At 36.2% G+C, this 25,302-nt stretch overlaps 2 pseudogenes; one reads left to right on the top strand and one right to left on the bottom strand.

Moving 5' to 3' along the window:
- Window positions 1–3,238, top strand: part of LOC121321078 — a 113,742-nt pseudogene extending 110,504 nt beyond the window's left edge.
- A 192-nt stretch (window positions 3,239–3,430) lies between these two features.
- LOC121321077 lies at window positions 3,431–24,342 on the bottom strand (annotated as a pseudogene).
- Window positions 24,343–25,302: the final 960 nt, after the last annotated feature.

The raw sequence follows: 25,302 nt of genomic DNA, 5'->3' as shown, positions 1-25,302 counted from the left end.
CTCCCTGATGGTATTGCATGATGGATAAGTATCTGCCTGTACGTCTCAGCATTGAGGAGACCATTAATTCTGACCAAATCCCCAACTCCATTTGCAGAAATGCAGCCCCAAACTTGCAAGGAACCTCCACCATGCTTCACTGTTGTCTGCAGAGACTCATTTATGTACCGTTCTCCAGCCCTTCGGTGAACAAACTGCCTTCTGCTACAGCCAAATATTTCAAATTTTGACTCATCAGTCCAGAGCACCTGCTGCCATTTTTCTGCACCCCAGTCCCTGTGTTTTCGTGCATAGTTGAGTCGCTTGGCCTTGTTTCCACGTCGGAGGTATTGTTTTTTGGCTGTAAGTCTTCCATGAAGGCCACTTCTGACCAGACTTCTCCGGACAGTAGATGGGTGTACCAGGGTCCCACTGTTTTCTGCCAATTCTGAGCTGATGGCATTGCTGGACATCTTCCAATTGCAAAGGGAAGTAAGCATGATTTGTCTCATCTGCTGCAGTAAGTTTCCTTGGCTGACCCCTGCGTCTATGGTCCTCAACGTTGCCCGCTTCTTCAAAAGAGCTTGGACAGCACATCTGGAAACCCCTGTCTGCCTTGAAATTTCTGCCCGGGAGAGACCTTGCTGATGCAGTATAACTACCTTGTGTCATTAGTACCTGTTTGGTATAATTGTTTAATCATACACCTGACTATATGCCTACAAAATCCCTGACTTTGTGCAAGTGTACCTAGAAGAATTGATGCTGTTTTGAAGGCAAAGGGTGGTCACACCAAATATGGATTTGATTTAGATTTTTCTTCTGTTCACTCACTTTGCATTTAGTTAATTGATAAATGTAATCTATTAACATGTCTATTTTTGAAAGCATTCTTACTTTACAGCATTTTTTCACACTTGCGTAAAACTTTTTGCTCGCCACACAGGCTCTCACAGGTTATTCTCCCTTCTAAATCACGATCCAACACACAGGATTGTACTGATCAGCGCTCACACACACTTTTAATAAACACAAAATGAAATAAACACAAAACAAACACCTAGCTCCTATTTGGAGCACTAACTAAACATTCACCAGGAGATCCCTAACTAACAGGACGGCTAGGCCGTTTACCTGACCCAAACACAAAACTTTCACAGACTTCACACAATACCTTATTCTGAATACGACTGTTCACACACACAGTCGGGCTCTTCTCTCAGCAGCAACCTGGAACAGCCTGGCTGCCTCTCTTAAATACCCTGCACCTGGGTCCAATTTACAATTACCACCAGGTGCAGGGGATTACTAAGCAATAAAACAATTAATCAATTAAACCCCATAACACCCAAACCTGCTTTCTCACATGGTTTTAGCAGGGAAGGATTTTAACCCCCTCCCTGCTGTCTCACTATATATATATATATTTAAGAGAGAGAGAGATCCATGTTTGTAAGAACTATGTCATTTAGCTTCCTGAATTCCAAATTGCAGAACATTTTATTCTTGTTGTTCTCCAATGCTTTAGTTTGAAAAGTATAAATGAAAGAAAGTGTTTGTAGTAACGAATGACTTAGTAGTAAAGTTTCATACACCTTTAATGGTGGTCTTCTCTTTTTAAGGTCTAGCCACCTTTCTGCACCCCTGATAACCATCAATACTGGGAAACAGATTGTGGAAACTATGCAGGGGCTGTTATGTACTTCTGTTCCTTTTATGTCATTATTGCATACATAATGCTGAGCTTGCTCGTTGGTAAGGAGTGTAGTATTGTAGGATGTACATAACACAGGTTTTGTATTTACACTGGTGATGGGGAGTGTATATTACTATATGACATCTCTGTAAGGGGGGCTTGTATGAATTTGCAAACCTGCTGCTATTGCACCTACTGCTGCTACTCTCTCATATAAACCAATTAAGATGGCAACTTAAAATTTTCAGTGTTAAGAAAACCCACAATGTGTGTGTGTGTGTGTGTGTGTGTGTGTGTGTGTATACACACGGGGTTGCAGACCTAAATATGTGGCAGTCCTGGGCCAGCCCAGCAGTGTGAACGTGGGCTGATTTTGTTAATTATTGGCACATTACTACTTTATTTCTGAACAATTCTTTTTTTCGCAGATTAAATAACACAGTTAATTGATTGATTAAAATATGCAGTTGTACTGACACATTTTTGTAGTCACAGTTAAATTACCACACTATGATATTTAATTTGAAATGCAACATACTTTTAAAATAATTTTAAAATTGACCATGCTATTCATAGAGGATGTTGAATCCTCATGTTGATTCAGTTTCTAGCCTCCTGTGAATCAGGCTTGCTTTATGTTATGTTATTTATAGCTCCTTTTAAATTAACAGTCACATGTCGTACAATCTAGCACTCAGTTAACATAAGAAATTAATTACTAAATCAACATGGGACCACAAGCATCTCTTCCTACCTGCTTATTTATTAACCCTTAATACTAATGCCATCTTTTTCTGTATTTTAATCTGTCAGATGGAGTAACAGTTTATTTATTTTTTTATTTTTTTATTACAATAATTGTAATTGTACAATAATTACAATATTCCATAAATGATTCAGACACTAATTAGATCTGCGGCAAATCTAATTTAAGATATTGATGCCGTGTACTTGTGATGTCCCCCTTTTTTGGAGTGCTTGCTGTGTCTTGCTAACTTACATCACCCTGATTTGTGGGGTTAAGGTAGTTGTAAGGGTTGCTAAGCACAACAATTTAACTACCAGGAATGATAACAGAACAGCATCCCACAATCCTAAGCAAAAATAGAACTATTTGGCGTTTCAAATTACAGTACACTTTGCTTTCTTATTTTTAAATAATGTAAGACATACATTATTAGCTTTACAAATACAGCATTTGTCTGGCTAACCCCTTCAGGTTTCAGTATTTATATTGAATTAGTTTCCTGAATTTAAACTGTGTAGTTACTTTATTCTGTACTTATAATGAAAATCAGCATAGCGGACGGACACTTCATTTGATTGTTGTTTAGAATTGGTGCCTTGTCACACAATCGTTTTCGAAATCTTCAAATTGCATGGAATGTACACCCCCATGTTCTTTATAGCTTAGGTATTTATCATGGTCATGTCTATTAACACGTATCAATATAATGTACCTTCCATCGTAAAAGGATCCCTATTACCAGCATTTGGCAAAAGACTGTCATATTGGATAAATGATGGTTTCAGCCAGAAATCATCATGTTGTTTTTTCTCCTGCATTTAAAAGCAGGAGCAGTCATGCAGTATCATCCACAGTCTTCGAGAAAGCCAGCAGCAGGAGCTTAGTCGATTCCTCAACCCTCCCAGCATTGAAACAACCCAGTGAGGACATCAATGCAAATAGCAATGACAACCCTTCACAGCCGGAGGTAGGAAACTTGTAATTGAAATAGCTAAATATCTTGCACATGTAACGTGGTGGCTGCCATGATCTCAGAATTATTAGCAGAATCGACTTCCGAGCTCAGTCACACAGGCTGAATAAAATTAAGTATAATTATGTTCATTGCCCACAATCTGTTGTCATATTATTATTTGCAACAAAAATGCACTGATACAGTGAAAATATATGTACTCCTAAGGAATTTATATAAAACCCATCCCAAATTCATTAATTCTAGTTTATTGTTTTCACCTCTCTCTGGGTCTTATTTCACCCTGATTCTCTTTTCATAAGCCGGTTTTCTTTTCCCATGAATTTGTTCCAGCTGACCGGACAGTAATTGAAGCTCCGTTGCAGTCATTTATAATTTTTCTGCTTGATTTTTCTTTTCTGAGAAATGACACCCTTGGGTTATTTTGCACTCTTAAAAGAATCAGACATCATGTTTATCCTTTGCAGTGTCAGATATTGTGCTTTTTGATTAGTGGCAAGTAGATATGAGAATAATGAAAGAAACTTTCAGTAATGTTTTCATATATTGTGATCCGAACAAATATAGATGTGTGTGTTTGTGAACAAGTGACTTACTTGGAACTATAAAGGCCAAACCTTCAAAAATGTATTACAATGGTCTTTAAATTTTAATTTAAACATATATAAGTAATATTATATCACCAGCTCTAGATATGCCAGCTTAAACCAGATATCAGCAATAGAAGTGACTGTAGAGAATATCAAATAAAAGAATGACAAAGCTTCGGCAGTGCTACTGATATATATCTTACTGCTTCTTGTACCACAGGCTCTTGTTACTGTACGTACCTCTCCTACATCTCATTGTTAATACAGACATACTGTTGACACTAATTTTAGTTATGAAATGTGGGGAGTTTTGTTTTGCCTTTTTCTGGAGCCAGGGTTTATAAATATGTCTTCTGTTTTCTCCTTTTCGATGGGCTTATTCTGAGGTCAGTGTGTGTGTACATTAGGATCCCAGAAACTGGCGTTCCCAGATAGCTTTCACCTCGGAATGTTTAAGTCTATATCCAAAGTGCCACAGGCATCATGCCCTCTTTGAAGCTGATTGAGGGAAAGACGTTGTCCTCAGGCAGAGTAGAAGGGGAGCCCCTTGAATTTTCTGAGCTCCTCCAACGCCTGGGCTGGGTCTTCTGTTGCCATCGATGGAGGGGTCATCTATTAATAGGTGAACGTTTTTTTGCTGCTGTCACCAACCAGATTTCACTAAAGGGATCACCGAGCTCTTTAACGAGTCCTAGGACTACTCTGTAGGGGATACAAACAGGTGAGAGGTATACTGTATATCAGGGAAGTAAATTAATAAAGTATTGCAACTGACACCAGCTTGTGAACATCTGGCTTGTTTCTCTAAATGGATACATAACTAAAACATGTATACAGATTACTGCACAATTTGCTAATCAATATTTTAAATGAATTGGAAAAATATGCAAATGAGATAAACCCTACTGTATGAATCCCACCACTGACTGTGAAGACAATAAGGCTACACAGAACACCTTGGCAGAACTGTTACTTGTCAAAATGGCTGCACTTCAATTTGTTTGGCTGTTAGTCACAGCAACTAAATAGCTTAAACAAATTTAAAAAAAAAAAGAAAGAAAGAAACAGGCCTTTCATATTCAGGTCCACTGGAATAACTTGTGTGCCCCCTGGAAATACAGTCGTGAAAAAATGTCAGAATAAGCTAATTAAAAAAAAAAAATCTGCTTAATTTCTTTTAATTAATATGAAATAGTGTTTTATAACTTCAGATACAGTCGTGCGATTCTTCAGGAACCACATGTTGAATAAACAGTGCCTACATGATTATTTCATTAGCTCTTACTCAGGTAGTACTTACCTGAGTGGAACAGGCTAAAGACTTTATTGGTGTTAGTACATCAAGTACAAATATGAAGCGAATAATCAGATGTACCTGAAGCAGTCAATTCTGAGAGACAGTACACATTTTCCAGCTTCGTAAACCTTCCCATCCATTACAGACGGCACCGATTCAGTCTCTTCCACAATGACAGCATTCTCACTGTTTCGTTTCATCAGCAAGCTTCTGTCATTGATGTTGGCAGAGCCTGTTCAAAAAAAAATCCTTTTGTTTCATTACTTTAATGCAGATCACAATCCTGTAGTGCATGTATAGTGGAAAGGCAGGTTGCTCCATTCAGTGCACAAACCGAAAATTTCCACACAATGGAAGTGAATTTGGTTCTTAGTAAAGGGGAAGGTATGAGTCTTAAGTCCTGTTCAAAACAATGTCTCACGCTGCTTAAATGTGCTCTCTGTTGGGGTCTAAGGGTATTTTAGCACCCATTCTAATTTAACAGATTGTGTTCCTTAAAACTACGCCCTGTTTATACCATTGCACCCATTGCATGAATATAATTAGCAACGTAAGTTTGTCATTATGTTGGATGGATGGTGGAATGATCATAATGAATAATGAATAATGAATAAATGATGGATGGTTTGACTTAATTTTGATTGAATCCCACCATGTAAATACATTCATTTTTGATTCCTAACCCATCTGCTCAGTATAGAACTTCTCTGTTAAAAAAAAACAGCAATTACCAAAACCTGCTAATCACTGACGATGACAGCTGTCATCGCCGATCATCAGGTTGCTGTGCACGTAGATCAGCTCAGTGACCAGCTTGCCGTCCAGGTCAGCATGAGTCCTCAGACTGCAGAATGAGATGTAGCTGATCCAGCAAGTGCCACTGCCAGGCAGGTGTGACAAACAAATGACACACAGTGACAGTCAAGCAGCAAGTGTTGGGGAAAGAAGGATCCCACATATGAAGTAGAAGAATGGGTGATTTAGTTTAATTAAAAAAAGTAAAGCTAATCATACAGTGTCTTAAATAGTCTTGTATCTTGTAAAGCAGTTTGTGATGGTGGGCCACTATGAAAGGCGCTATATAAAATATATATATATATATATATATATATATATATATATATATATATATATATATATATATATATATATATATATATATATATATAGTGTAGCGTACACGGGGGAAGGCAGCAGGGCTGGTAGGTGACTTAATCACATACAAAGACATAAGCCCGATATACGCTCCTTGCAATGGAGCCGGCTCTTTTGTACAGCTGTAACGGTATTTAGCACAAGATTTAGGTTAGGTGCAGCACTGGCATTTGTCTTCCCTTTATAATTTTTAGCATTTTTCTTGCAGTGATTCGAGGGCATTAACTACAGTAATGCATGTGGATTTTTACAAAATTGAAGTGCATTTATAATACCTTCACCTGTAATTAAAATGCATGATCGCCTTGATAGCCTGGACTCCACCTGTAGAGATATCACCTGCGAATCCAGTCGAGAGAGGCACGACAATGTACACAAGGAATGTCTTCTTTTCCCTGTAATCATTGGAAATGATATGTGTAAGTTTTTGGTCTGCAGATCATTTCCCTTGTCTTGATTGTATTTAATGTTAAGCAAGTCATACCTATATGTTTGCAGTATCCTCTCTGTAAGGGTGTCTCCAATGACATTATGGATGGTTTTGTGTGCACCGCTGATAAAAAAATTATTCTGCAAGTATAACAGGAGTAGTCCCCGATACACATTTTTTCTCCATTAGGTCTCTGTAGATTTAGAGAGTACATACCTCTTCATTGGCTGATGTGGATTTGCTGATCTCAAAAGGTAAGTCTATGGGTGCTGGGAGAGACTTGGGCAGTAGGAAGGGGTGACGTGATGCTCCAGGCCATTTCTTTACCAACTGCAGGAAAAGAAAACAGAATTTAGTGACAAACCATAACGTGTATGTCAGTTTTATCCTTTTTCGCCCAAATCAGTTATAGGTGCCACTTCAGTTATGCCCTGAAAGGTGTTTTTTGATACTTTCAATTACATTGTACAATCATGTGCTAACACTATACATCTTCCCACAAACATGTACAGTACTGTCCTGTATCAGCTTTATTTCACCAAGAAAGTGTAGCTTATAGGCATATCCGGTGTTTTCACAAAAAGCAGTAATATACCTTATTTTATAAAAGCATTACATGTGCAGAATTTTGAAAACAGATTGTAGACTTTTTTTTTTCTGAAATTACTTCCATTGTAATTTTCTTTGTGTCAGGGAACCTTGTGATCCTTAAACACCTAATCAAGTCTATTCATTTGCCTTTTGTGTTCAACCCCTCTCTTCAATGCATTATTTGGAAAATGTGCATAAACCCCTTACTTAAGTGAAATATTACTAAAGTATTGTATTTGAAATAATCTGGACTTGAGCAGATTACATTACTGAACAATCAAAGTAAAAGGGGGCTGTAATTATCTTAAAAGGGAGCAGAGGCAGCTGTATCACTGAATTGAATGAAGGAGAAGGCTGAACACAGAACACTGCTTAACTGCAGGGGGTGCTAAGCCCAAGCTTATAAAGCGTTCAACATAATTAGTAGAGAAATTCAGCAAAGTAATGAATAATTTTAATAATCAAATTAACTCTGATAGGAGGTACAGCTGCACTCTCCTGAGCTCTTTTAAGTAGTTAGTCACACATAAGATTCACAATTTTCAAAAGACCGGTTTTGAAAAGCAGTGCTTGTTCTCTGAAAGTCAATACCGTGCAGACCTGAATAAGCCTCATAAATCCATGGATCTGCCGACTGTAAACTAGGGGAAACAAGTACTGTGTCCTATTAGTACCTTTACAAGTAAGCCACTTGTGAATTGAAATATGGCATGTGACCTTCGGTTATTTAAAATCTGTGAAACTTGCTGTAAATCCAAGGTTAAACACTGTTAAACATTAATTGGAATTGTGTTCTGTACATGGACTAGGCAGTGCAGTGTAATACAGAAAAATGCATGCACACTCACCCTTATATATTATCTTATATTCGGCTGCTTCCTTATTGAGTTTGTCAGTAATGTCTTAAGTTAAACCTGTACATCACAGTTATTAATACAAAATTAGAACAAATATTGTGCAGTTCTCTAGATGTAGTAAAACATGTCTGACACATGCACATACACAAATACTGATTCTGCTATTCTCAAAAGCTAAGAATGTCATAACTAAGTTTTATCACAAGTAGATACTCTATTCTCTACTTACCTGGGACATGCTTCCCCAGTCTCTTCAGCTACCAGGCAAACCATGTGTAATGTGAATGCAGGAGCTGTGTTTTTTTTTTTTGTTTGTTTGTTTGTGTTTTTAAATAACACAAATTGTATATTACATTTTTCTACCAACCGTTGTAAAATTCCATCTTTGAATGAAATATCTCCACCCTTTTTTTCCGTGCATCGCCACTCCAATGTCATGCCACGGCATACACGGTGCCTTGTACCTGTCAATAAAGTCTTCAACAAAGAGCCAGCACTTAAATACTTCAGTATCAATGGATAAAATAGGTGGACATTTCATGGGCAAGTTCTGGACAAGAAGGTGGATGTGGCAGAACCTCACATTTGAAAGGGTGAACATTGAAAACTGAGCTGCATGAGGCTGGGAATTGTTGTGCAGCAATAACTCTTCATTTGCATACAGCTACGCAGACTTGTGCAAGAAGAGCATCCTTGAGGACAAAGGCGCAAAACTGATGACAATGCAAAAGCTGTGTGTCCTGACCTGGAAATGTCACCAATATAACAAAAAACAACTTTAAAAAAAAAGGGGATACACTTTTAAAATGCAGTTTGCAAACTGGTTACTAAAAACAGTACTAGGGGAATGGCATCTTTAATGGTGCGGAACGTTGTGTAAAGTAAAAGAAAAATGTGTATGTGAAAAAATGGCAAATTTACAAACATCTTGTAAATCATATACTGAATCACTAATGTTTTCTGCACTAGATCCGACACAAGGGCACATATACTATCAAAAGACTTGTTCAGTTTGACCCAGTCCTTCAGAACGAAGTTGCAGTAGTCCTTCCCGTGCCAAAACCAGGCTTGTCCAAACAAATCAGTGTTGCTTCTATGACTTATTATAGAACCTCTCTCTACAGAAAGAAAAATGATATAGTAGTTTCCTACAAAATGGAAATGTGAATTTTTTTCCTGATTATTATGCAACATAAAAGCACGAAACACTGATTGGGAGGTGCACCAACTGGACAAGGCAGTAGCACGCCACAATAGATAAGACCAAGGGTTAGCTACAAGGGTAGAGATGGGGGAGGCATGGGGGTGTTAATGAATTGAACACAGTAGGGAGGAGTTAATAATGAGACTACACACTACTCCATCGTTTCTGTGTTCATTAAACATGATTTACAGCATTTTTTTTTTACATTTTCTTTTTGCAATTTTACAGTAACACAAACTATAGATTGGCATTGAAGTCTTAACAGCATTCCAGCATTTTCTAAATCAGTGTTTCTCAACCCTGGTCCTGGGGACCCACTGTGTCTGCTGGTTTTCATTCCAACTGAGCTCTCAATTACTTATCTAGACCCTTAACTGAACTGATAATTTGCTTAATTAGACCTTTTAATTGTTTCCAGCTCTTAAACAGTTGCATAGTTCAAGTTACTTATAACATGTTATAGCTAACTTGAAATCAGTAACTGTTTAAGAGCTGAAAACAAGTAAAAGGGTCTAATTAAGCAAATGATCATTTACATTTAAGGGTTTAATTCAGTAATTCAGAGCTAGCTGAAATGAAAACCAGCAGACACAGTGGGTCCCCAGGACCAGGATTGAGAAACCCTGCTCTAAGTCATCCAGCTTTAATGTCTAGTGTAAAGAGGTATACAGTATATGCTTGATAGTTATTGAGGTTATCAACTAACCTTGACTTTGACCAAGTGCAATATTATTTAATGACAGCTCCTCCTCTCCCAGTAGATGCCAGAGTGAAACAGAAGTATATCAATTATTAATTAATCAAAGACTTTCATAGAGCCAAAGCACTACTGTTCCCAGTGGCTGTTTGAATGTGCTGTAAAGAAACATGCAGTAGCAATATCTCATACTATTACAATGATTTTCTATTACATACCAGATGATAAGGTTAAAGAATGCTGTGTCCAAAATTTAACAACAAATACATTTATAATTACCTCCGATAAAAGGAAACATACAGTTATTGCCAAAACTTTTGCATCACCTAGGATTTTAGGATTGAGGTATAGTCAAACAAAAAACAACTATAAGATCATAATTTTGATCTTTTATTTAACAAAATTGTATCAAAGAAACTACAAAATAATAGTAGTGAAATATTGCATGTTAGATTTTGAATTGTAGAATCGAATTTTGTTCAGTATATGGAAAACTACAAAGCGGTATTTAATTCAATATGTTCACGTAACATCAGGTTTTCATTCGACTTTATGAAGCAAAATTAGTTAATTGTGCAAAACTTTTGGCCATAGCTGTACTATCAAACATGTCCTGGTATGGCGTACTATATGTGTGTTGGGGTTATAACCTTCTGCATTATTCAATCCTCATTGACGTTCCTTGACACCTCTTGAAAAAGGTGCATTTTGTGGAATCCCATGAATGTTCATGGATTTCTGTTAGTAATTCATGCAGACTGTAGCAGGGTCACGGCAAGAAAGAGACTCAGAGGCAAGGAGCTGCAGTTTAAGAGCTAAAGCACATATTTAATAAACAAAATAACATAAAAACACAGGAACAAATAAACAGACACACGGGCCAAAACAAAAAGGTTTAAACAAAATACACGAATGTACACAAACATGTACACTGGGGCCTTCACTGAACATATCTACATGAACAGATGTATTTAAAAAAAAAAAAAAAAAACTCCTCAAACTCCTCTCTGCAACCACATGCTTTCTGCCTGTTTTTATGCAGGTGGCCACTCCCCAGTTAGCACCAATCTGCACTAACTGGAGAGTGGCCACACCTGTGGTTGCTGGCAGAGACATTAACCCTGCCCCTGCCCCAGAGACATTTATTGATAGCAATAGACATGCTTTACCACTGAGAGCTCCAGGATATCCAGCATAATCCCTAGCAAAAGAAGGAAATCTGAAAGATTTATTGGACTTTATATACTGCATTTATATGCATAATAATAATAATAATAATATAATAATAATAATAATAATAATAATAATATTTGTTCCAAAACCACAATTTTTAAATTATGTATTCATAAAAAGGAAAAAACATAAGAACAGCAAAATATGATATACTATGACTGCATGTTAGTTTCACAATTATGGTTCCTTGTCTTAAGCTATGGTTAAGGGTTTTAAACTATTCTTGCAGTAATAGATTGACTGCCCCCTCACTTGCTTCCAGAAGTCCTTCTGCCACAAACTTCTCTCCTCAGTACATGTGACTTTGGAAACCCATTCATCTCTTTGAACTTTTAACCTGCGCTTTCAAACATTCTGATGGCAGTTTCTTTCATGCAACATTTTTTCTCCTTCAGCCCTTGAGAGCGAACTTCTGGGAAAACCTCTGCTCCTCTTCGAGTCATTCAAGCTCAGAGTCACCTCGGCCTCACTGTTGGCCTCATCGTTTCTTTCTTCTTCCTCTTCCTGAACTGTTATGGCTGATTGCTGAAGAAATTGGATTTGTTCAAGCAACCCATTGAAGCAGTAGTGGAATAAATAAGCATATATTAATCGAAATGCAACTACCCAATGTTTTAAATGCTGTTGCATGTTAATAATCAATAGGTAAGCAATAAGGAAATGTAAACCTATGAAAACGACATACTATCAGTATTATTCCAGACCCCAGTCTTCTACATACAGTAGCTGTCTTTGTATGCCCTACATATTTGTTTCTACCAAGTCTTAATAAACACTAATCATGGAAGATGAGAAAAATTGCACTGATATTTAATTGTACTAGTATAACAGTTAATACTGTACTTCTTTATGCCAAGCAATATAAAGTGTCACCAATTTGTTTTAATTATTAAATATTGTATTAATGCTGCATTGATGCACAATAATATAATTGAAGTAATATTTTGATTTATCTATATACATTTTATTGCAAAACTACTCAATTTTCATCCAAACTGATTTCAGGTTCCCATTATACAAAAAGCACCAAACAAAACACTGTAATTATAATCATACCCTCTTAAATATTTAGAAGGGTTAAATGTCAATAACCAAATTATCTCATGCCTGGATCATACAAGGATCATATGGATGATGCTAAATCCTTCCAACAAGGTATGTTTTATCCAGTTACATTTTGTTCATTAACTGTACCCATGGTGGCATCAGTTAATTAGTATCTTGGCTATCATGACCACATGAGCATCTCTGTGCCCCATTGTGCTGCATGTGAACAGTGTATTGTTAATGCTGCACTCGAAGAATGGAATTTAAGGAATGAAAGTGAAGGCAATTAAAAAATGCGAAACAGCTTACGTATAGGAAATGAGAAAGACAAAAGTCCTACACTTTTAAATATAAATGTGTGCACCGGTGATGCTTAAGGTGTAATGGTCCATAGAGGATCATAGCTTGTATTTGACAAACCGCAAGTATAACAGCAATGTCCTGGCCAGCATCATTTTATGAAGTGCAAATATCACAGAGCTCCTTAGGAGACATTTTAAAGGTTACTCCAACAGCTGTACCAATTTCATATATCTTGTAAGCAAAGACCTTACATCAGAGGAGCCCTATCTTGTGCATCATTCAAGCACTGAAAAGGAAGTTCTAAGTAAATGCAATAAACTGTTTATCAAAAGAATACAAACATGGTTATGTATAATGCATACAGGTTTTATTGACTTGATGACAAGTAGGTACCAAATCTAATTTAGCAGTACACTGATGGATACATAATTTACATTTAGCAGTAATTTGTAAACTCATTCATCCATTGAGGACCTTTCCTGTATGTTTAATTTAGTCCTTGTGGGACAATGAAGGCTCTGGAGACACTTGCCAGGCAGCAATTGTCAGCATGAATGCATCATCATTATAGCCAGAGAGCTCTCAAAAGAGCCCTAGAAATTATTTGATTGGTCTTTAATGTTTCTTCATGAATACCAATCAAATAATACAATTAATTTTCAACAAACCCTCTTGGTTAAATTACTTTCATTTATACAACTATTACAGTACAACCCAAGTGCTCTTTCCAAAAGTCTAAGCTTTCCCTTGATTATGGACGCCCACACAAATAACAGCTGGAGGACTTTTTCTGAGCCCGAGCATAGTTACCAGTCTCCATGATCACTCATTCCTCACAAATAGCTCAGACAACTCTAATTACTAATCAAACCTGCAGTGGTGGGTTTGCCTCTACAAGTCTGTCAAAATTAATGTTCCAATTTATGTCTAATGGTCCTTGGGTTGGTCTTGATCTTTCCCTTCCGAAGGTGGTGTTGCTTGGAAAGATGATTATTGGGTTACATAAGACTAATGCAGGTTACTTAGATTGTCAACCTTATAATTGTTAAAAGAGATTAAAAAGAAGTCATAAAAATGACTCACCTTGTTTTGGGAGCGAGCACTTGGCTACTGGTCAATCACAATTGTCTTTTCATGGTGTACCCAGAGCAGCACAGTTGAAGGCACATCATCAGTCTAACGGATTACCTATTTAAAGTAAATGAAGGATTTAGGTGATGTTTAAACAAATCTGGATTAATTTATTCAATTGAAGATACTTAATGGCCTGGGAAGATTTTAAATATATTGTCACATGTGTTCACTTTAAGTGCTCTAACATTAAAAAGAAGCTCTGAAATACAAGGGCAATACACATTTATACCAACATCTTTGTATACCATGTATATATATTTTTTTTATTTAACTTATAACAAATTCTGCACAAACTGTGTAACATATAAAACAAATGTGTAATATCTGATATTAAGTGTAGTACATTCTTTACATTGGCTATTATGACTCCTTCAGAGGAATTAATACCAAATAATCTCTATATATCACAAACAGCTTCGTCTCAAGGTATCCCTCATACTGTGGCACTTGCTATGTTCATCATACCCAAGGGACTCAAATCTAGGACACCCATATTGAAGAGCTTTAGCAGCACACATCCTGAGGATATTCAACACAGACTCTTCAGAGTACTGCTCCTTTGTTTGCTCCAACTGCTACTCAAAGAAAATGGTTTTGATAAAAAAAAAAAAAAGTGACAGTGTCAATCAATAATCTGCCCAGGGAAATGTTGGAAAATTACAAAAACAAAACAAACAACATGGTAGCTGCCTTTTAAAGGGGGAGTCCCATGAGGGGAAGAAATTGTTTAAGAGGACGAACAGCCTTTGGGAACTTCCTTTATCTCAGCATTATCAGGGTTTACAATTACTAAAACAGTAATGTGACAAAGACTGAACAGCTTGGTTTCTCAGAGCTAATCGTTATGAAAAAATAATTTTCGCCTTGCTACGCTCACCAGTTAGTATTTTAATTTGCCCCTCTGCCCGAAGTGATCACACTTATTAAAGCTATTGCCACAACTCCTGTTTCAAAACAGACAGTCCTTCATTAATAAATCCATAAAGAGAGGACACAAAAAAAAATATCAATGCGTGAGGGAAGGCCTTATCATTGAGGGATGAAGTCCCTAATTAACCATTTACTTAGAATGATAACTCAAATTCAAATTTTGACAAAGTCGTTATTGTAACGTTATTGCAATGAAGTATAATTCATCATATAAAACAAGCATTGAGAGATCCTGCATTAAATAACTTTTTTCCTATTTGGTGGTCCTGAGTCTCTTTTTTTTTGGATCTCATTTTGGAATCTATCTTTCATTAAAATCCAAAATATGCTGAGTTGCTAAGATGAGTAATTCTCCTAATTCTCTTGTTTGCATTAGGTTAAAACATGAGGTTATGGTCATACCTAAAGAATTGAACTGAATGGAATGATGGTACAATATAAGAACTGTACATGATGCACAAGGCGAATTACAATCACAACAATTGGAAATCAGTAAATATTACACCCAATAGAAACATTCACAGTTCACTTAATGTTAACTTGGCTTCTTATTCAAAATCATTAACTGGGCAGTAATTAGACTTTAGTGTTCCTAGCGCCCATCAACCATTACCATATGTGAGGACCATGGAAACAAATGAACAGCCTCTGATATTTACATTTCCCACCTGCTGGTTGCTTAGTACATTACCACATTAGAATGATTCATCTCCTTATTACAAGATTCGTGGAGTCAGTACCTGCAGAAAAATGCACATATTTATATCAATGATCATCTCTAATAAATGTACACAAGTATACCAGAAAACTTACCCTGATAAAAGGGTGAAGTCCCATAAGAGTTTTCTTTGTATATTCACTAAACTGCTTCCACTTCCTTGTACAAAAGAATACATATTTGTACCCCTTGTTCCTATTACATATAACAAAGACAAAAGAAAAGAAAAGAATTAGTTAGGCTGCAATGCTTAACACTTATCATTTCTAACACTGATCAAGATTTGCATTCTATTTTTAGACCAGGTAATTGCTGGCAGTGTTCCCTGCACCTGTCTATTACTGTACAGGAGGTGAAAACGTGGTTAAGAGTATGAAATTTAAGCAGGCTGATAACAGCCTCTTAAGTTATTGACTTCCAGTTACTATGCAGGTCTCACACATGCAGTGTTGTATTGTCATTTTCATATATGGGATTGGATTGTTTTCAGGGAGCTAGTCACATTGGAGAGTGACATTATTAGAAATGATTGTAAATTCAGGTGGGTTAGTTATGAAGCCCTTACCACTTTGTTGAAGTGTTTTCCCTCACAAGTGCAAATGATCCATGTTGATTTTCTTTCATGAAGTCCCTTCCATGTTTTTGTGCAAACTCATGAATAGATTATCCCCACCGCCTTGCCTGCCTATAGGTGGAGCATTTGATGGTAAGTGTCCTAAAAAAAGATGCTGTTTATTAACATGTCCTGGTTGTGCACATAAATTTGCATCTGCAGTAAATACAGCAACAATGACAGCTATCACATAAATCAAATGCATTACAGTTAAATATTACTAAATACTGTGAGAAAAACATTATTCTTGCCTATTCAAGGTGTTATTCTAACCAGCATGCTTCGAAACCATTCTGAATGGTTACTTCATGTTTAATATCTGTTTCCTTGATTCCGATTTTAATGCCAAATCTCTTGTCACATAGTATCACTGATCCAACCTGGCTGTCTTCCAGTCTCATATAGAGAACAAAGGAGTCTTTTACTACCAGCCATCTGAAAACACAAAAACAATTATATGCAACACAACCATACATGAGACATGTCTAATCAAGATACGGTATAGTTTAAATTACAGTAGGGATGATACATTTATAGCAATCACTAAATATCCACTTGTGTACAGTAGGTGTATTTATTTAGTTTGGAATGATGATAAAATGATGTTGAGCCCTGAGCAGAAATTAAATCCATTCAAAGTAAATTAGACACTAAGGGCCATATATTCAAAGCATTTCCTCCCTTCCTTAATTAACTATTTTTTGAAAGAAGAAAAAAAAAAACATGCTAATGTTACAAAATGAGAAACAAAACACATTGAGAATGCTAAAAGGAGCGCATTTTGGTGTTTTAATCTAAAATTAACAGGTGTGTTACTTCTTAGGAACACATAAAAGACTTCAGTAAAGCTTTGAAAATATGGCCTTACGGTGCTTAATAAATTGATATAAATACAGCCATCATTTAAACAACTAAACCCTTGGGTTTTTTTCTTAATTTTTTACATATGTAAGTGATGAGACTAACATGCACTGCAGGATGTTTAATTTTAATAACTTATTAGTTATTTAAAACAGTGACAGTATTTTAATAAGATGCTGATAAGATCAACTGAATATAAACCAAGATATCGTCATAACATATTCACAAATTCACAATGTAATACCACACAACATGCAAACATAGACACCTTGACATAAAATTGAAACTGAAATTGATTGAATTGCAGTCGTTATCATCATTTGTGAACCAAGTTTAACGAGTAAGTAGCGTACCCATGTGTTGCTACAACTGCTTAAATAACGTGCCTGTCATTTTTCTTTTCATTGTTAACATCCGGACAAATGTTTGCTCTAGTGCACAGACAGAGTAAGGATTATTGCCCACATTGTCAAACAGGTAACACAGCACTATTGATCCATGATGTGGTATGGGACAGAAAAGCCAGAGCACTTGTAGTTATTTTTTTTTTTTACAATCACTCTTCTTGCTGTGATTTAGAGGACAGATCTGAAACCCCCAGTGCACTAGAGCAGACATTCTGTAAAAAAAAAGCTTTGAAACAGACTTTAAAGTTATAATGTAAAAAGTTCTCCGGATGTTAACAATGAAAATAAAATTTACAGGTACGTTATTTAAACAGTTATAGCAACACGTGGGGACGCATAACGATATATTTTTCAGAACCCCGCTACTTACTCTTTAAGGACCTTGAGATAAAAATCGAAATCTTCACAATGTTATCTGTTTTTTTTTCTTTTTTACCTTTTTGACCACCTTTAGAATACACTGTTGGAGCCACAGCAGTAGCAGACAGGGAATACCCCCGGATTTCTTTAGGATTAAACCTTCACTAGAAAATAAAGCAATATACATATTAAACATAACTATATACATGCATAAATCTAGTCAACACTTGCTAAATATCCTTACCAGATGATCTTCAATGAATATGCAGTGACAACACAAAGTCAATGTCTATATCTATTTTTAGAATGGTCCCACAGTGATATTTCTCCATATCAATGCATCATAATGGAATATATGTGGCAAACCCATTTAATCTGCCATTTCTGATAATACTGTGGTCTGGTTAAAGTTCTGCCAGTAATACTTAGTTTAATGGTATAACACCATTAAATTATAATTTGAGTAAGTTTGTACTAAAATGGTATTCCAGTGGTATTTTTTTGTTTTTATGTCAATGTATCAATAAACCATATGCTGTAACAATATTGTGTCACATACTGTATATTAATAATGAATTATACTCAATAGAATCAGAGCAGAAATTTGAAACACACAAAAACAAATATACATGAACAAAATACACAGAAGTTTTCCATACATACTGTACTGTGTAATGCAACTACTGTAACAAATGCTGACATCTCCTTTGGTCCAAGATCTTCAATAAATGACATCTGACTCAATTGTAAGAATTCAAGCTGAAATTCCAGGTTTAAAAGAAGGACTGTTATCTTTTTAAACCCAGTAATAAAGGCTGCTTCATCTACTTTAAAGCACTCAAACGGAATATGTGAGTTTGACTGACGTGAGATCTTTGTCAGTATTATGATAATATTACATCCCCAGAGTCAGGCTGCTACAAACTGTAAATATTTTACTTCCAACCAGACTTCACGCAGTGATATAGGCAATACTATACACGTGACCTTCTGGTTCTGTCCACAGGGGTAAAATATATACCACCGATATTTCTGCTTTTCGAAGACTTTATATTATGTTGATAAAAAAATAAAAAATAAGAGTTGAATCAGTACGAGCCAACATAAAACAGACCATGTTTTATATTGTTTTATGATAATGATCTGTGATTGGGTGAGCAATATATTAACACAAACTGGTTATGGTGCATTGTTTTTATCCTTTTCAATAACCATGACACTTTTTTGTAGATATTGGGATCTACTAAATTGATATAAATGGTGGTTGGTCTAAATAACATAATTGTTAAAAATCTATATAATTAAGAAATCAAACATACGCTAGTTCCTGCAGAGCCTGTTACATCCTATATACCACTAATCCTTAATATCAAACCTAGCTGAAATGCTTTGGTTTGATATGATGTCCTGTGCAAGCTTCTTGGCTGTATTGTTTAATTAGTGAAGGAAATGTAGTGTAATTATTGGATTGTCAAAGCCTCATCCTGAGTGAAATCTGCAGCTGGGTGACAATCCGCCTCTGTGAAAAACATACCAAAAAAACTGTTTCCTTAATCATTGGAATCACAGCAGGAAGGAAATTTGTCAAGATTCATTTTTTGCAGATTCACAACTCATATCAAGTGTTGAGTACGTTGGCATATTGACAGTGCTGTGACATGTCTGCCAGAATTTTTGACAACAAATACATTATAGCCATACACCGAATCTGTAGGAGCCTGTGCATTAGCAATGCATTCATCACAGGCCATTACAATTAGAACAGTGGAGGCTCCTTAGAGGAGACAAGGGAGGCAGTGCCTCCTCAGAATTTCAAAGACAAAAAGAAAACGATATATATATATATATATATATATATATATATATATATATATATATATATATGTTGTGTATCATTATAATATAATATGGTTCAGTAAAACAAAAATAAATAAATATTGTCTAGAATGCAAGAAAAAATAATATTTTATGATACATAAACCCTGGATTCAACATTCCTATATTAACAGCAGTACTGACTCCTGAGAGGAGGCAAGGCTCTGTTATAAACTTTATTAACCACAGTGCTAGCAGTTGCAGATCATGTGATCTCAGCACAGGTTTTAACTGGAGGGGTCCAGAGAGTTTTTTTTTTTGTCAGAGGAGACAAGTCCCATATTCCCATTAATCCAAACTTAAATGCAAAGACAGCGTTGTAGTTGTAGTTTTCCACTGCATTTCTGCTGATTGGAAACACCTTTCAACATGTACCAGATAAACTACTATTCCCAGAAGACACTACACGCCCGTATGCCCATTGCATTGTGACATCGATAGCATAAAAAAGAGAGTTATATTTTGAAATTTTCATATTATTATACCACTTCCTTTCTCTAGGAACAAATCTAATTGTTGGTTTTGTTTTGTTTTTCTGTTAGTGTTGGTTGGAAGTCGGATTTATATTACTTTAGACCTTTCCCAGCAGTATTCGTTTATTTTTAAGGTGACCATATGGCTCCATCTTCAGCGGGACAGTTTGGGATAGTTCAGGTTTTTCAACTCACAACCCAATTCATTTAAAGAACACAACATATTTAGCAAAATACATGGACAAGCCCTGTCATGTGGATAGCTTTATCAGTGCATAAATACTCCCTCAGGCCACAGAGGATGAATAATCTCTCCCCATGGCTATCTATGTACTTCAGGTTCAGTGTAATCTATCCAGTCTACTACAGACGGGTTCAGTAAATATTAGTTGTAATACAAGTTGGGTTTCAATTATAATAGCATCTTCAAATGTACTTGTCCTTTCTATTTTATTGAACCGTTTTAAAAAATCTGAATAATCACATACATGGGAATCTCTATTGCCAACAGGCCAAGTACTTAATAAAAAGGTTTGAATTGAAGAAGGTTGTGTATAGCGTGGAATGAAATCTTTCTGAACTCTGAGGAACAGACAGCAAGGATAGGCATTAAATTTGCATTCCTCACACACTACCCCATGCAGTATTTTTAATAATCTCAGGTGAGCATCTGCTTCTTGCCAGAATTCTAAAGTTCTGTGTTGCTTGTTGTGGGGGGTGCTTTGAAATTTCTTTCAGTTTGACAGCTCGTGCTGGGGTCTTGCTTTGTTGCCGGTGTTAGTGAGCGCATTTTTCCCATAATAACTGTCTGGTTATCAAGAACCAGACAGTTATTTTACACGTGTATTTACTATGCTATTATTGTGTATTTACGGTGTAGCAAGAGGTACTAAATGAAAAGTACAATTAAAAATGTTAACTTAAAGTAGTATAACAAATATGCAGAGAATCCAACATTTGGTATGTGTATTAGTCTCATTAGAGTTATGTTTAACCAATCATCTGATCCATTATGACTGAGATATCTGAAATTACAATTAAGTAGCTGCATTAACGGCAGTCTTCTTGCACTGATATAGTTAGTTCTAGCAACATTTCAGGTCCCCCACTCTTCACTGATGACAAGGGACAAGGACAATTTTCTTTAAGACTAATTGGAAAGCATTCACATTCTGGATATGAGCAATTAAAAACAAAAGTATGTATTCATATAGTAGCATCCAGCTGTGCAAGGTTTCAATTTGATAAGCGTTAATCGGCAAGCAGACAGTTACTATGTTTGCAGATTGGTTCAATCTTAGCTTCTCTCTTGGAACCCTGGCATGGCAGCACAGGATGGAGAAAAAAAACAAAAAGGTCCTAACCAATCCTAACAAAACAAAAGCAAAAAGTTCCGATCAACCATTAATGTTATTTTTCAATAGCAAAATCAGAAAGCATTTAGTGGTGGCATTTCTTAAATGAATGTATGACCTTTGAGATGCCAGAATAATTAGTCTGCGGGGTAGCATCTGAAGGACAGCAGGATAGCAATTCAAATAACCAGCTGGAGAACCATGCTATTAATGTGTCTGAATTTCCACAAAATAAGCATTGATCCAAGCTCATTCGAAACCAAATAGAGATTTGAATGGTTATTTTGCTCCATACTCACAATGTTACCATCTAAGAGTTCTCTTTTCTAAGGCCAATGAATGCTGAGTTGTCATAGTTTTCCCCAGAAACCCCAGCGGCACTGTTATGGTCATTAACCATTGCTTAAGTTCCTGCTCTAGTTAGGCAGTATAGCATCTACGTACGCCATAGTTAAAGGGCAGGTAGCTTCGTTTTCATTTCTTTTTTACATTTCCCATATCATTTGCAATCATTTGCAATCATTTTGAGTGGGTCTGGGTTCTGTGCTCCAATTCTGACTTATTGTCATTTTCTTTCCAAATCTGACTGCTTTTGTAGAGTAAAATGCATTGGAACTCATATGTTGGTAATGTTAAACCAGTTTACTGGAGGTGTAGTTGCTAAGGTAACTTAGGTGTAGAATGATTGAAGTGATAAAGCATCTGCAAGAATGTATGGGGAAGAGAATATATATATATATATATATATATATATATATATATATATATATATATATATATATATATATATATATATATATTATATATACCCTGTGTAAAGACAATATATCAGATTTTTTCATGTGAGAACATCTATTGCGCAGCTACTTCCTCTGTAACGGGTTTGAACCCTGGCTAAGTCATATCAGATTTTTCATGTGACACATTTAAAACAGGGCACCTGGTGTTAAATGAAAGTTGTTAAAGGCCGATTTGGTCAAAACATGTTACCTCCGTTTACAGAAGCAAGATGTGCATCCCAGCAGATCAATTTTTTTTTTTTTTTTTCTGCAGTACATTAAAAAATGCTTGTTGCAGGTTATTTTACCTTGTTCTAAATACATAAATAAATAAAAGATAATACTTGTCCTGTGTCATGAAGACCATCAGAATATTCATATGAGAATAATCATAAAATGTAATGATTAAGCCCAGGATTTGTTTTACTGTGTTTATGCACTGTTGAAGGAACTAGTTTACTTGACTTTATTTTGTTTTTTTAAATAAGTTTTGCCTTATATTTTGATTGAGTGTTGTGACGTTTTGAATGTATTTCTGTACTTACCAGAAGTTTTTCCATCACAGTGATCACCAGCTGAGGTCTAACTCATCCACGTCATCCTGCAGATCATAGTGCTCAAAACTCCCAGCAAACTGGCTCGTTACAGACTCCAAAGAGGCTCTAGGTTTGTGAAACAGTTAGTCTTTCATTTTGATACCATAATCATCTGTTACATGGAAAAAACGACACTTGTGTTGGTAGATCATTTTGGTTATTTTCTTGTGAATTTAATTATTAAAAAAATAGCATGATTTAAATTATTTGGTTAACAGATTTGTGTTACTGTGTATGGCTTAAAAACATGTCATATGCAAGAGGCTTAATGACATTTACTGAATGAATGAGATTATGTAATTTGTTTAAAATGAGCACACATTATCAGCTGCAGTAAGCCAATATTGAGTGTTCCGGACTGAATGGTATTTAAAACAATTTGTATATTTGAAAGATTAATAGGAAAGGAGGGCCTTGGTTAGAAAGGTATAAAAGCTCTTTAATGATATTGCCATTGAATAGCTATGAGTATGAATGTATGAATGTATGAAGTTTAAGCAGATTTCTCCTTCATAACAAGCCTATTTTCTTTATAGAAAGCTGGCTGGCAATGTTTAATGTTTCCTTAGCTGCAAGAAGGAGATAGTGGTTTCCAGGACTTAAGACTTAAACAAACTACACAACTGCACAGTATGGGCTCCAAGTCATTACCCACAAATGTACATTTAAATGAATATTAGCTAATGTCATGTTTCCATTTGAGAAGTGTAATACCAACTCCAGAGATATTAAGGTTTGTTTTAGCCTTCACCAGGGTCCTTTACATTTAGCTTCACAGTTAACTATTTCCATAATTCAAAGCATTATGCATTAAGTAAGGTTAGGTTGAAAACATTTCTGGTAAGATTAATAGGAGATGAACGTTCTCGAAAAATAGTCATATCCTTGAAAGCCTGTCCCCTCCAGTTACAAAATTCTACACCTTGTTGCAAAATTTTGTTTAGAACCTCTAGATGTCTGGTGACATCCAATCTCTGGCACTAAGGATAAAGTCAAAAAATTAAGGAAAGGAAATACTCAAAACAACAGAGGCCTACCACAAGATGGGTCCATAAGGCAGGAAGACCTATCAAGATGTTGACAACCCATAAACTAATTTCTTTGTAAATCTCATTAATAATATGATATAGTGACAAAGCACTTGAACGTTAATGAAAAGAGATGAGCAAGGGAAAACCACACACACACACACACACACACACACACACACACACACACACACACACACACACACACACACACGACGGGTATCAGTCCTAAAGCTGTTGAGGCTTTGTTGGGCATGTGTCTTTTCCATTGGTGACGAGCTTGGATCTCTAGATCCATCTGAGTAGGCCTCTTTGTGCCTTGTAGGGGGCTTGCTGGCAGACACCAGCAGCAAGGAAAAACTACAGCTCCACCAGCCCCAGCCAATCCCAGGAGATGTCTGGACAGATTTCATGCCTAAAAGGCATTGATCGAAAATAGAATCAAGAAACAATGCTGCCGGGCTCACATCTGTGAAATAGGTGAGATAGTCTAGTGATGGCATTTACCAGGCTCATCACATGAAGAATGGCCTCCAGGGACCCTGACTGTGTGTTCATATATGCATGCGTGTCTGTGAGGATGGGGGGCGGGATATCTGCAGCCAGTAGGATTGTGTGCTCCATTTCACTTGTCAGTGCTTTGTGAATGCTAAGATGCTGTATAAAGGCTCTGCAGAGAAGCCACAGGGCAGCTGCACTTATACAAAAACCCCATATATTAAAATAGTGCCATGGTCAGTAATAAAAGAGTGAACTTACACTTATTTACAAGGGCAAGATTCTCTGGTGCCAATCAAAAGTAGCCTTAGCTTGTTTCAGATGTTGAAGACCTGTCTGTGTTTCCAAGACAACACCCTACACAAAGAACATAATATGTGTAACATATTTTTCCTATGAGAGCTAACGCTAATATTATAATTGCCTAATCTAAACTTAACCCATAACCCTAACCCTTTCATAGGGTACAATCAATTTTGTTTATTTTACTAGTGTTTGAAATGTTATAACAGTACTTCACCTGGTAAAAAAAAAAAAAAAATCATAACTGCATAATAAAGTCCTGTCCAACTTTACCTACATTCAAACTTAACAAAGAAAGCTAGCCAAGACTTTATAAACTTGGGCGGACTTGCATTGTGCTTGCAACCCAGCCTACAAATTGAAACCTCATTTACATGTTCTGTGAGTCCCTGTTAGGAAACTATTAAATGTATGTCCTAATAATAATAAGCCGATGGCTTTGCTGAAGTCCTAGAAGAATTCTGTTGCAGCTCTCAGCACAATTAGCAAAAAACTGAAAGAAATCGAAAGATTCTGTGAAAACATTCAGCTCACTAATGAAAAGCATTTATTTTGAACCCAATTTACAGGAG

The sequence above is a fragment of the Polyodon spathula genome, chromosome 9 (genome assembly GCF_017654505.1).
Source record: "Polyodon spathula isolate WHYD16114869_AA chromosome 9, ASM1765450v1, whole genome shotgun sequence".
Taxonomy (NCBI): Eukaryota; Metazoa; Chordata; class Actinopteri; order Acipenseriformes; family Polyodontidae; genus Polyodon; species Polyodon spathula.
Note: the sequence above shows the minus strand (reverse complement) of the source record. Positions and strands in the feature narration are given on the sequence as shown.